The sequence below is a fragment of the Pan paniscus genome, chromosome 9 (assembly GCF_029289425.2).
Source record: "Pan paniscus chromosome 9, NHGRI_mPanPan1-v2.0_pri, whole genome shotgun sequence".
NCBI lineage: Eukaryota > Metazoa > Chordata > Mammalia > Primates > Hominidae > Pan > Pan paniscus.
The window spans coordinates 23,403,254-23,415,831 of NC_073258.2; the positions used below are offsets into that span (position 1 = coordinate 23,403,254).

The following is a 12,578-nucleotide window of genomic DNA, read 5'->3' on the forward strand; positions in this document are numbered from 1 at the left end:
TACAATATTTCTTTCTTTCTTTCTTTCTTTCTTTCTTTCTTTCTTTCTTTCTTTCTTTCTTTCTTTTTTTAATTATACTTTAAGTTTTAGGGTACATGTGCACAACGTGCAGGCTAGTTACATATGTATACATGTGCCATGTTGGTGTGCTGCACCCAGTAACTTGTCATTTAACATTAGGTATATCTCCAAATGCTATCCCTCCCCCCTCCCCCAACCCCACAGCAGGCCCCAGTGTGCGATGTTCCCCTTCCTGTGTCCATGTGTTCTCATTGTTCAATTCCCACCTATGAGTGAGAATATGCAGTGTTTGGATTTTGTCCTTGCGATAGTTTGCTGAGAATGATGGTTTCCAGCTTCATCCATGTCCCTACAAAGGACATGAACTCGTCATTTTTTATGGCTGCATAGTATTCCATGGTGTATATGTGCCACATTTTCTTAATCCAATCTATCATTGTTGGACATTAGGGTTGGTTCCAAGTCTTTGCTATTGTGAATAGTGCCGCAATAAACATACGTGTGCATGTGTCTTTATAGCAGCATGATTTATAATCCTTTGGGTATATACCCAGTAATGGGATGGCTGGGTCAAATGGTATTTCTAATTCTAGATCCCTGAGGAAATGCCACAGTGACTTCCACAATGTTTGAACTAGTTTACTGTCCCACCAACAGTGTAAAAGTGATCCTATTTCTCCACATCCTCTCCAGCACCTGTTGTTTCCTGACTTTTTAATGATTGCCATTCTAACTGGTGTGAGATGGTATCTCATTGTGGTTTTGATTTGCATTTCTCTGATGGCCAGTGATGATGAGCATTTTTTCATGTGTCTTTTGGCTGCATAAATGTCTTCTTTTGAGAAGTGTCTGTTCATATCCTTCGCCCACTTTTTGATGGGGTTGTTTGTTTTTTTCTTGTAAATTTGTTTGAGTTCATTGTAGATTCTGGATATTAGCCCTGTGTCAGATGAGTAGATTGCAACAATTTTCTCCCATTCTGTAGGTTGCCTGTTCACTCTGATGGTAGTTTCTTTTGCTATGCAGAAGCTCTTTAGTTTAATTAGATCCCACGTTTCTTTCGTTCTTTCTTTTTGAGATGGAGTTTTGCTCTTGTCATCCAGGCTGTAGTGCAGAGCAGTGGCGTGATCTTGGCCTCCCGAGTTTGAGCGATTCATCTGCCTCAGCCTCCTGAGTAGCTGGGATTACAGGTGCTTGCCACTGTGACCAGCTAATTTTTGTGTTTTTAGTAGAAACGGGGTTTCACCATGTTGTCCAGGCTAGTCTCGAACTCCTGACCTCTGGTGATCCATCCACCTCAGCCTCCCAAAGTGCTGGGATGACTGGCATAAGCCACCACACCCGGCCAAAGTACAGTGTTTCTTAACCTTTTTGTTAAAAAATTATTGCTTCCCTAAGGAGTCTTTTAAACATTTTTACCTTATCCCTGTCCCATGAAATTTTATTACCAGAGATACACTATCTGTTCATGAGCATGGCCCTTTGGGGAACCACAGACCTTTATAATATCTAATATCACCACCATTACCACCACCTCTAGACCCAGTTTTTCACCCCTTTGGAGGTAATGTCACTCTAGTTGAGAGTGCATGGTGTAGAGGTTAGAAGCACCACATTAGGAGCCAGGTCTGCCTGGATTTTTGGTTGGCTCTGCCCCTTACCTGCTGTATGACCTTAGACTAGTTGCTTAATCTCCATGTCTCAATTTCTTTATCTGTAGACTTGGGATGCTAAAAAGCAATACCTACTTCAAAGGGTTATTATGAGGATTAAATGAGTTAATAATATAGGACGGCACCTGGCACTTGCAAAATGTTATACAAATGTTACCTGTTGTTATTTTTAACAGAGTTCTTTCACTTAAAAAATGACTTAAAATCCACTGGACATTATGGGCACCAGATTCTCTCCTACTTCCCACCTTTTGCATGGTGTTTTCCATTCCACCTTTGGGTTGTGTTTTCAGTGATAATATGAATAATTATTATGCATTTAAAATTGTTTTCTCTTCTTTCCCCATCCGTTCATTTTTGTTTTGTCTCAACAATCACATTGCATAGGAGTCTGGACTTAGTGATTTTTTAAGAACCAGCTTGAGTAGTTTATGGTTTTCATAATAAGGTCATAGATATAGTCACATATAAAAGAATTTGGAATTGGGAATAAGGTTGATTTCAGTTAAAGAAGCTTATTTCATCTAAGGACTCTTTCTACATGGTGACATACATGAAAAAGTAACGTAACTAGTCTTCTTGAGCACATTCAGCTGATCATCATTCATCATACAGGTGGTAGAGGACAAAATGTTTTTATTGAACCGAGGTTGTGTTCATTAACTACCTGCTCATAGGTCCACAGGCCCTTGTTTGTTTGTGTAATTCAGTCTGGTGTTTAATCATTGGTTAATTTGATCCTGTAGTGAATCAGCTCTAAACCTCTGGCACCAAATCATTTATTTTTAAAGACCTAAAGCCTGTTCACTCTATTTTGACTGCTTGAGGGGAGGGGTGAATGAATAATTTGACCAAGTAACTGTGGGAAATTGCTATCGAATTAACCAAGAAATGTGAATACTTTTAAAGGGGAAGCTAAGTTTGCCTTGTAGAGAGGCACAACAGAGTAGATGCCAGGGGCTAAAATTCCCCAGAGGTCACGTTCCTGCTAGTTAATCTCTTGAGCCTCCATAAGGTAAAAATGTTAATAATACCTACCTGTGTGGTACTTGTAAAGGTGAAATGAATTGATACATGCAAAATGCTTAAAACTATGCTTGGCATAAAGTGGTGGTTAATAAATGGTATCTATTATTATATAAAAAGGTACAATCAGAGATAAAGAGGATATAGACAGCTTTGCTGGTAGTATTGCACTCTTACATCTTGTTTACTCTTGACTGAATTTTCTTTATCTTTGCAAAACAAGAGTAGCTAGCTAATGGAATCAGAGAGATAGGAAAGACCATCAATGTTTTATGAAGGCGTCTTTCTTGCATTTTCAAGATTCAAAACAATTATTATTTTCTGGGGGATTCCTTCCCCAGTCTCTTTCAACGGAATTAGCCTCTTCTTTCTCCTGTAGAAATTTTATTGTATTTACAAAGTTCATGTTCTTGTGACTGCCTCTCTGCTGGATTGGTACAGCTTCTGTGAAGGCAGAGATCACATCCCACTGACATTTGGAACCTTTACTGCCTATAGCATTTAGTAGCTTCTCAATATCTTTTGAATTTCCTTTTCCGATTTCAGGGAATCCAAAAGACCATAGTAGCTTTTACATTTCTAGGGTGTTCTTTGATAAGCCCAATGGACTGAAAAGTCATAAGTCCATTGGACCTTTTTGGAAGCACTCACTGGGTTTGTTGGTACCATCAGTTGAAGCAGAGTTCACACCCTGACAGATTGAGGTAGGCTGAGGCATATCCTAAGGCCAAGACTGAATTGATCACCCTTCACTCAATGTGTTTCTTTCCTTGTGGACATTTAGCATCAGTTTTATGGACACCCTCAAAAGTCGGAAATACCAGGTTGGGAGGAAAGTCATGGGGTGTTGTCTTATGATGCCTTTCCAGTGCCAGCTAGAAATTCGTATGCTGTGATTCCCAGGGGCACAAAAAGATATGTTACTTTATGACAGTGTTTGATTCTGAAATTGAGCCTAGCAAAGGGAAATAAAAATGACTTAGCATGAATTCCCAAATATTTAACATAGCTACATGTGGAAAATACTTGAAAAATGTCAGCAATCCAACAATCTAATTTGTATTTCGTGGTGTATGTAACCTTGTTGAAGAAGACTTCTTTACCGTACATGGGATGACCAAAAGGTCGTTTGAATTTTTAATCTGAAAATGTTTGATCTGGTAATCAACACATCTGCTTGATGCATATGTTAGAAGATGATGTTAAAATTCATTTCACTGGGCACCTGAGAAATGTAAAGTGTTATGTTATCATTATTAGTCAGCTCAAGCTGCCATAACAAAATACCATAGACTAGATGGCTTGCACAACAAATATTATTTTCTCACATCTCTGGAGGCTGATAGTCTGGGCGCCAGCATGGTCAGGGTCTCGTGAATGCTCTCTCTGACTTGCCTTTTCCTTGTGTCTTCAGAAAGAGAGCACTATATGTCTGTTCTTATAAGGGCACTAATCCCATTGTGAAGGCCTCACCCTCATGACCTCATCTGATCCTAATTATCTCGTAAGGGCACCATCTCTAAATACCAACATATTGTGAGGTAGGGCTTCCACATATGAATTTGGGGAGGACACAATTCCCTAGATTGTCTTACTGAAGCAGCATCATTGTCTGGGGTAAATACCCGAGGTTTGTTGCCTCATGCCAAGGAAATCAAGGACACAGACACACATGGAGTGGGGTTAAGAGTGGAGGTTTAATAGGCAAAAGAAAGAGAAAAGAGAAATAGCTCTCTCTCCTGCAGAGAGAGAGAGGGGCACAAAAGTGGGAATTTCTGCCCGAGGCAAAGTGCACAGTGTTTTATAGACAGGCTTGATGAGACAGTGTCTGATTTACATAGGGCCAAAAGACTGGTTGAACCAGATGTGGTGTTTACATCACGCTCAAGGAAGCTGGCCACCCCACCTTAATCTTTTATTATGCAAATAGGGTCTCTACCTGGCCATTGCCATGTTGCCTGCTCCCTACTGTGAATGTGGTTGACAAAGAAAGGAGAAGATGGAGCCACCATGTTGGACATGCCTAGGGCCTGGGTAGCCTTTTCCTATTGGCACAGCTGCCAGAATTTGCCCGTGCAAGCTTCCGGCTTGCTTATCTGTGTCTGCAGCTCGATTTTATGGGTTGCTCTTTGTTAGAAAAGAAATTGATTTTGGGGCTGCCTTTCATTAAAAGGAAAATCTTACCAAGCACTTCCTTACCCTCATTATCTGCCTAAATAATTTCTTCCTAACTCCTATATCATTACCTCTCCCCTCCCCTCCCCAACCTTCCCCTCCCCTCCCCAACTTTCCCCTCCCCTCCCCAACCTTCCCCTCCCCTCCCCAACCTTCCCCTCCCTTCCCCTCTCCTCCCCTCCCCTCTCCTCCCCTCCCCTCCTCTCCCCTCCCCTCCCCTCTCCTCCCCTCCCTTCCCCTCTCCTCCCCTCCCCTCCCCTCTCCTCTCCTCTCTCCTCTCCTTTCTTTCCCTTCCCTCCCTCCCTCATTCCCTCCCTCCCTCCCTCCCTTCTTTCCTTCCTCCCTCTCTTTCTTCCTTTCATCTTTCTTCTTTCTCTCTGTTTCTCTCTCCTCTTGGCTCACTAATGCTCCTTGTGATAACATGCCTTAAGGCACAGACCTCCATGGATTAAATCTGATAGATAGCTATGTTTTGCTTGGTTCAAAATGTTTGGAGAAAAATATGAAGCCAATATTTAAAAAATAATGCTAAGATTTTCACCTTCTCTAAAAAGATCAGAGACCTAGCCCACAATTCCTGAGAGGCAATACAGACTGTGGAGTTGTGCTGCCTGAACTCCTCTCCTGGCAGTCCAGGTCTGCTTCCTAGCTATGTGACCTTAGACAATTTACTGCATGTTTCTATGCCTCTAATTCCTCATCTGTAACATGAGGATGATTCTAATATGCACCTCATAGAGTGTGCATATTAAATGAGTTAATCCATGTAAAGCACTTAAAACTGCCTGGTACATAGAAAGTACTATATAAGCACTGTTTCTTATCACACCTTCCTGGTACTATTTCACTAGAGCTACAGTTTTCTACAGTCCACACTCTTCCTATTGTTTTTCTGCCACTGGGGTTAAGTGTCACTTTTTATTACCATTGGCCTTGGATCGTGTTTTTTCTCTTATAAAAGAGATCCATTCCATTGTTCTTGGAGTAGGAAAATGAGAAAGAGGAAAAGAAAGAGAGAGAGAGAGAGATAGCTGGCTTTTATGTGTTAAGAAAAATAAGAAAGACTTGATTTCTTTGTGGAAAGGACATGGTTTGCATATATATTATTTTACCTGACTTCTGTAGGTATTTGATTTATATTCCTAGGTTCTATAGGCATTTGTTTTTCCCCCCTTGCTTTAGGGAGGACGCTATAATTATAGAAAAACATGGAACATTGGGTAAAGCACTAATTTCAGAATTAGAAGACTTTGATTCTATTCCCAGTGCAATGATTATCTGTGTTCCTTTGGGCAAGTTGGAAATTTTCTCTGGGTCTTTACTTTCTCATCTGAAAAAGGGAAGAATAATTTACATCTTGTGTGCCTCAATGTTTTTATTGTTTTTAATTTTAAAAGTATTTTTAGAGCAGTTCTACACTCATAGCAAAACTGAAAGCACAGAGATTGCCCATATACCTCCTGCTGTTATCCGTTATCAATATCCCTCACCTGAGTGGAACATTTGTTACAATTGATGGACCTTCACTGACAAGTTATAATTACACAAAGTCCATAATATACATTTAGGGTTCACTCTTGGTGTTGTATATTTTATGGGTTTGGACAAATATATAATAACCTGAATCCACCATTATAGTATTATAAAGAGTATTTTCACTGCCCTAAAACCTCACTGGATTTTTATAAGTTCAAATCAGAGATGATAGGCCCAATTAAAAAAAAATCAGTATGACACAAAGGGAAAGTAGTGATTGTTCTAATATACCAACCAGTTAGCCAACACCACTGTGTTTTTATAGCTCATGATCTCTGCAAAGTCAGTAGGTTCAAGTCTGATAAAATTGCTCTGCAAGTTATCTTACCAGTCCATGAAGAACTTGCCAAGAGCTATGCTTTTGTGTGGATATCTGCTTGTTCACCCTAGTTGCTCTTAGTTTTCAGGGGAGATGTCAACACAGTTGACACAGCTATCAAGAAATAGTGTGGCGGCTCGGGTCATCTAGATAGTATTTTCCCGGACCTGTATCTTGGGAAAGGCATCTGGAACATCTGCAAGCTCCTCTTGCAAAAAGAGGGGGTGGCCCAAGAGAAGCTGCTCCAGAAGCAGGCTTGTATGATGTGGACAAAATACCTGAATGTGTCAAGAACTTTAGAAGTGATGGTTGGCTAAAGGGTTTCTGGTCCAACTCCCTGAATGTATACGTGGGAAAAACCAAGGTCTTGAGAAGAAAAGTGACTTGCCCAGTGCCACAGTTAGCTAAATGAAAAAGCAAGAATAGAACTTGACTCTTAACTGTCAATCCAGTGTTCTTTGTCCAACAGTTAGTGTGGAACAGTTATCCTCTTTGGAGTCATAAGAACCTTGGTTGAAATTTTAGGCACTCTACACGTAGTATCTGATGTCAGTCCCTGGGATGGTTAGGAGCAATGAGATGAGAGGCACACAGTGCTTGATCAAAAACATGTTCTCAAGAGCTGCTGATCTTCTTTCCTTTTTAAATGTACACAGGGAGTGGGGAATGCCTTTTCCTCTCCTGAGTATATCCCTCCCTGGGTTCTTTTTCTAGGAAATGTTTATGGAAGAAGTCTGAGTAGATCATATCATTTTATTAAGAGAATTCTTTGCATCTGCTTCTATCAGTTACCCAGGCCCTGCCTTCTAATTTAATGATGATGATGCCAAATTTGAGTCTGTGTTTGTTCTGAACTCTTATGCAGATGGAACCTGGTGATACGTGAAAAATCATTATGCCACATCAAGTTTCATTTTACAGTCCATAAGTACACCTTTTAAAACAAAAACAAACTATTTCACCATCCTGGGGAGGGATGTAAATCATGTATTTTTATTACCTCAAAAGACCACCAGAAAATGAGCTCTAATATTTCAAAAGCGACAAGCAATTTATATGAATGAATTGCAATTTAAGCCCCATTATACTCAAGATGATATATGCTGCAATGGGGTTTATAGATGTTTCTCTAACAATAGTTAATAATAAAAACCTTAGGACTCTGTGTTACTCTTTTCTAATTCCATAGTCTCAAGCGTTATGAGTAGAGGCTGTGTCAGTCTGTGAGTTCCAGCTGGGAGCAAAATGCTTCTGTCTGTATTGGGGCCTTGGGTCACTGGAGCCTAAAGTGTGAAAGTATAAGGATTTGATTTAAAAGAGCCAAGGAAGCAGTGATGCACGGAGCAGAATTGCCATTTTAACAGAGAATGTAATGCCAGAACAAATTCATGAATGGCCTTGCACACGGATATAGAATTTGGAGATCTATTTGTTTCCATACACATCATGATGCATCTAACATAATCACAATCATAAACATCAGCTACAGCGAACATAATCATAGCATCAAAATGTTATTGAGTGCTAAAACTGGCACAGTGAGAACAATGACAACTTTGTGGTCATATTGTTTGGATCCAGACCCAGGTTTCTACGCTTACTGATTTTGTACTTGGGCAAGTGAAGTCACCTGATAATCTCCGAGCCTCAGTTTCGTGGCATGGAGATACCTACCACGAGGAGTCAAGATAAATGGAAGGGTGAGATGCTCCATATAAAGTATCTAGCATAGTGTCTGATACCTAAAAAACAGCATCTATTTTTTGGGTATTTACCAATTGCCGGGGGCTGTTCCTAGTTTTCCTTTATAAGGTACGTACTATTAGACTCTTAGAATATGGGCATCAGCCTGTGCCCAACAATGTGCTTTTAAAATAGTTCGTCCATCCAGTACATGTCAGGTTAACTGTGGTTCTTCCTAGTAAAGCTTTCTGGACTGATTCAGATTTTTAGCGTGAACCTGGATTTGTGTATGTTCAACTTCCACTCTGAGATTCAGCCTCAGGCTTAGCCTCTTCTTGTCTCCTGGCTTCTGGATGAATATGACCATTGCTCAAGATATCTGCTTCAGGCAGAGTACTGTCACCACCTGGGCAAAGGTCAGACTGCATTTCAAGTCTGTGGTTAGCATACTAATTGCTTTGGTCCAACTCAATTTCTCTCTTTAAATGTCAGTTTGTTCTTTCATTAGGGAGTCATGATTTTTGTTTTGTAATTATTCAATACCCTTCAGAGCCTTTTTTTCTGTGAACAAAAAGCAGCCTTTGTCCTAGACTCATCTATAAAATTTATAAAATCTCAATCGTTCGCTATTTCAGAAGATTGTTTTCTCAGGATAGCCCAGCTCTCTAAAGATGTTAATTCCTTTTTTACTCTGTTTATAATCAGATTTGCTTTTGATACACCCTTAAATCCTATTGAAACTGTCTTCTGGGTTGTGTGTTTCCCTGAGGATGGAGAGGCAATCCTTTGGCAAACGTGTTGCCATTCCATCCTCTGTTCCCATCCCAAAACCGTGAGAGTTGCCAATTTCTTTCTTTCTTTTATCTTCTTGTTTCAAGAGAATCAGCTGGATTACTCCACTTCACTTTCTCTCTCTTCTCCCCACCATTTTTTACCGCAAGATAGCTTTTATATCTGGTGGTTCATGACGAAGAATAAGCAACGAAGGCAAGATTGTGACATTTTAATTTTCTGGTACGTTCATCAACTTTTCATCTTTATTTCAGTGCTTTCTCTGGACTAGTACCAGGAAATTATTAGATATGCAAGAGCTGAAATTAATAATGGTATAAACTGAAAACCTACTCAAAAACACATCAGCAGAGCAGCAGGGACGTGTGGGCACGGAGTCTCAATGACATGTAGAGAGCAAGGGTTGGATTAAATCCATGTAAAAAATTCTCACTGGGGTTTTCTAACCATCCCTTCTTTGATTTTTGAAAATATTTTTATTCAGGGCCTTGGAATCTTATGAAACAAAGAAATAGCTTGGCTGGCTTGATTCAAAATAAGCTTGTTATAGCCAAGTAACTCCTTCAAATCTAGATGAGGCGGAGGCCTCTCAGCAGCTTGGTGATGGCCTAAGGGAAATGAGCCAGGAGGTTTCTCTGGAAGGTGTTGACAAGGGTCCATGACAGGGAAACATTCATTGCAGTCAGCAGGCTGGTTGGCAGCTGTGGCCCATGGGCTGAAGATTGAATTGCCTCTAAGGCAAGTCCTGACTAGTTTCTCATCTTAAAGGATGGCTGGGCATCCCAGCAGAGTGAGATGGAGTTCAGTGTGGCTGTATCTCTGTGAGTAAAATACCAACGTGATTTAGCCTTCAGCGTACTCTGCTCCAATCAATTCTCTTCACTACAGCCAGAGTGATATTTTTAAAACAGAGAAATTGAATTGTGTTACTACCCTGATGAAAGTCTGAGCTCCTTCACATGGCCTGCAAGGCCTGCCGGAATCTAAAACTGGTAATATTTTATGAACAGCACACTAATGTCCACAAAGAATCTGGCCCAAGCTTATTTTTCCAGTTTCATTTCAAATACGCAAAGCTCCTTTTTGTAACTAAGTCTTCTCAAACATTCTTTTCTGTCTGGTAGGTTATTGCTCTTCCCTTGGCCTGTTTCACTTCTGTTTCATGTCTCAGATGAACCATCACTACCATAGAGAATCCTTCTCTGACTCTCTCAGAGTAGGTCAAATTCCTCTTGTTGAAAGATCTCACATCCTTGGTAGAATTTATTACACGTTTCGCTCAATGCCTTGCCTGTCTGTGAGGTCTATGTGGCATTTTGTTCAACAGTCCGCCTCTCAGCTTAGTAGAAGCCTAATTAATGTTCTTTGAATGTACATGACTAAATGATGCTTTCCATTTCTAACTTGACAGACAAAAACTTTAGCCTCTATAGTTTCCCTACCTTCATTCTCTACCTGATGAATTCTTGCTCATCTTTCAAGATGAAGCGTAATGATATCCTTTCTTGAGATAACTTTTATAGTCATTCTCTGCACCAATCAGGGAAGGCATGGTGGCTTAAGTCAAAAAAGGCATATTTCTAGCTCATGCAACAGGTATATGGTGCTTGCTTATGCAACAGGTGTATGGTGGCTTGCTCCTTACTTGGGGGCCCAGGTTGAAAGAGTCTCCATGTCTTTGCTTCCATGGGTTACAAGGCAGAAACAAGAAAATGTGGTAAGCTGGATGCTGGCTCTTAATCTTTCCACTTAGAAGTGATATTCTTCCACTCAGATTTCATGATCAATCATGAGATTAATTTAAACCATGCTTAAATTTGAAAAGGATGGGGAAATACAATTGTGCTATGTGCCCAGAGAGTGGAAAACTGGTAATATTTTATGAACAACACACTAATGTCAAGCAGCCCTCTGTAATACCTGGCTTCTCTTCTTGTTTCCAGCCTCTCACTTGTTATGCCTATTTTCACCCAACCTTTCATCGTCCTACCAAAGACCTTATAAGCAACAATAACTAAATCACTTCCAAAATCTTAATGTCACCATACTACTCTATGACTCCTTCTTTTTTAGTTTTCCATCTCTTGGATTCCAGTGGTCTGACTGTAATAATTCCTTGCCTTCATCAGGATTCTTGGTGGAAGTTGAGTTCCCCAGGAAGCAACCTCTGTGGTTGGCCTGCAGGAAGTTGATTGCCTGAGTTATTTCACTGATTTCTGGTGTTTTGTTCTTATTTCATGGTTATGAAAGTCTTGCTAACTGTGGGTCTCCTTCTTAGATCTCAATGACCTCGCAATAACTTTTATTTATAGGCTGTCAGATCTTTAGCTCTGTAAAGAATCTGATGTTATTTCAATATATTTTATTAGGAAATAAATCAACTTACTTTTCTTTTAAGATAAATAGATTAATGAGTTTCCTAGTGACTCAATGTAGCCATTTTTATCCTCGGTTTCTGTACATTAATAATATTAAAGCTCTAATGATTATTGTAATAGAAATACTGTATTTGACTAATCACCATTTTCAAGAAGCTTTCATGAAGTAAATAATAGTAAATAACTTGTGAATTCAAATCCCAGGTCTAGCATGTTCTAACAGGATGACTTTGTGCCAGATATTTAACTTCTCTAAGCCCCAGTTTTCTAGACTATAAAACGGGAGTAGTGTTTGTATTTTGCTCATGGGATTGCATATGGATTGAATCAGATAATATCTTTACAGATATAAAACATTGGGTTCAGAATTGACCATTGGGACAAAATGATGAGGATTCTTGGACCCAGAGTAGTTGAATGCAAGTCATAGACTATTAATCAGCAGAGCCAGAACTAGAGCTCACATTTTCTATTTTGGGTTCCCATGATGTACTCATGTCCTTCTTTCTCTAACCATCACACACAAGCAGTCTAAGTAAAAGGAACATAAATCTGTTTTTGAAAACAATCTCCAGAAAAGGCTAAACTCTGTGCTTAAGGTTGTAGGTTATTTTAATCCCTATCACGAACTTTTATGAGAAAGCAGGTGATGCTCTGAACTCCATCCCCAAAAGAACAAGACTTTTTGTTGAATCAGCCCATTATTCTATCACATGGGGAGGAGCTCCAGGTCAAAGGATGAGAGACATTAATTTGCATCGGGAAACAGCAGTTGTCTATATTCATAGACAACTATATTCATAGTATAACATGGGAGAAACTAGCTACACCATCATTTTGTAGCGTATGGATTGAAGCATGTCTTAGTAAGACATACAAGCAGAGAGGGTATGGATTCCCTTGATCCCTCTGATAAAAGCTATACCATGTACTGTGGACACCTAATAAATATTCATTGATATCGACTTAGTGGAC

General features: G+C 39.8%; 1 protein-coding gene across 2 annotated transcripts in view; it reads left to right on the plus strand.

Annotated features, from left to right (window-relative positions):
- The window catches only part of NELL1 (neural EGFL like 1), a 903,683-nt gene that overhangs the window by 429,200 nt on the left and 461,905 nt on the right, over positions 1 to 12,578 (plus strand). The gene's annotated exons all lie outside the window — the stretch shown is intronic.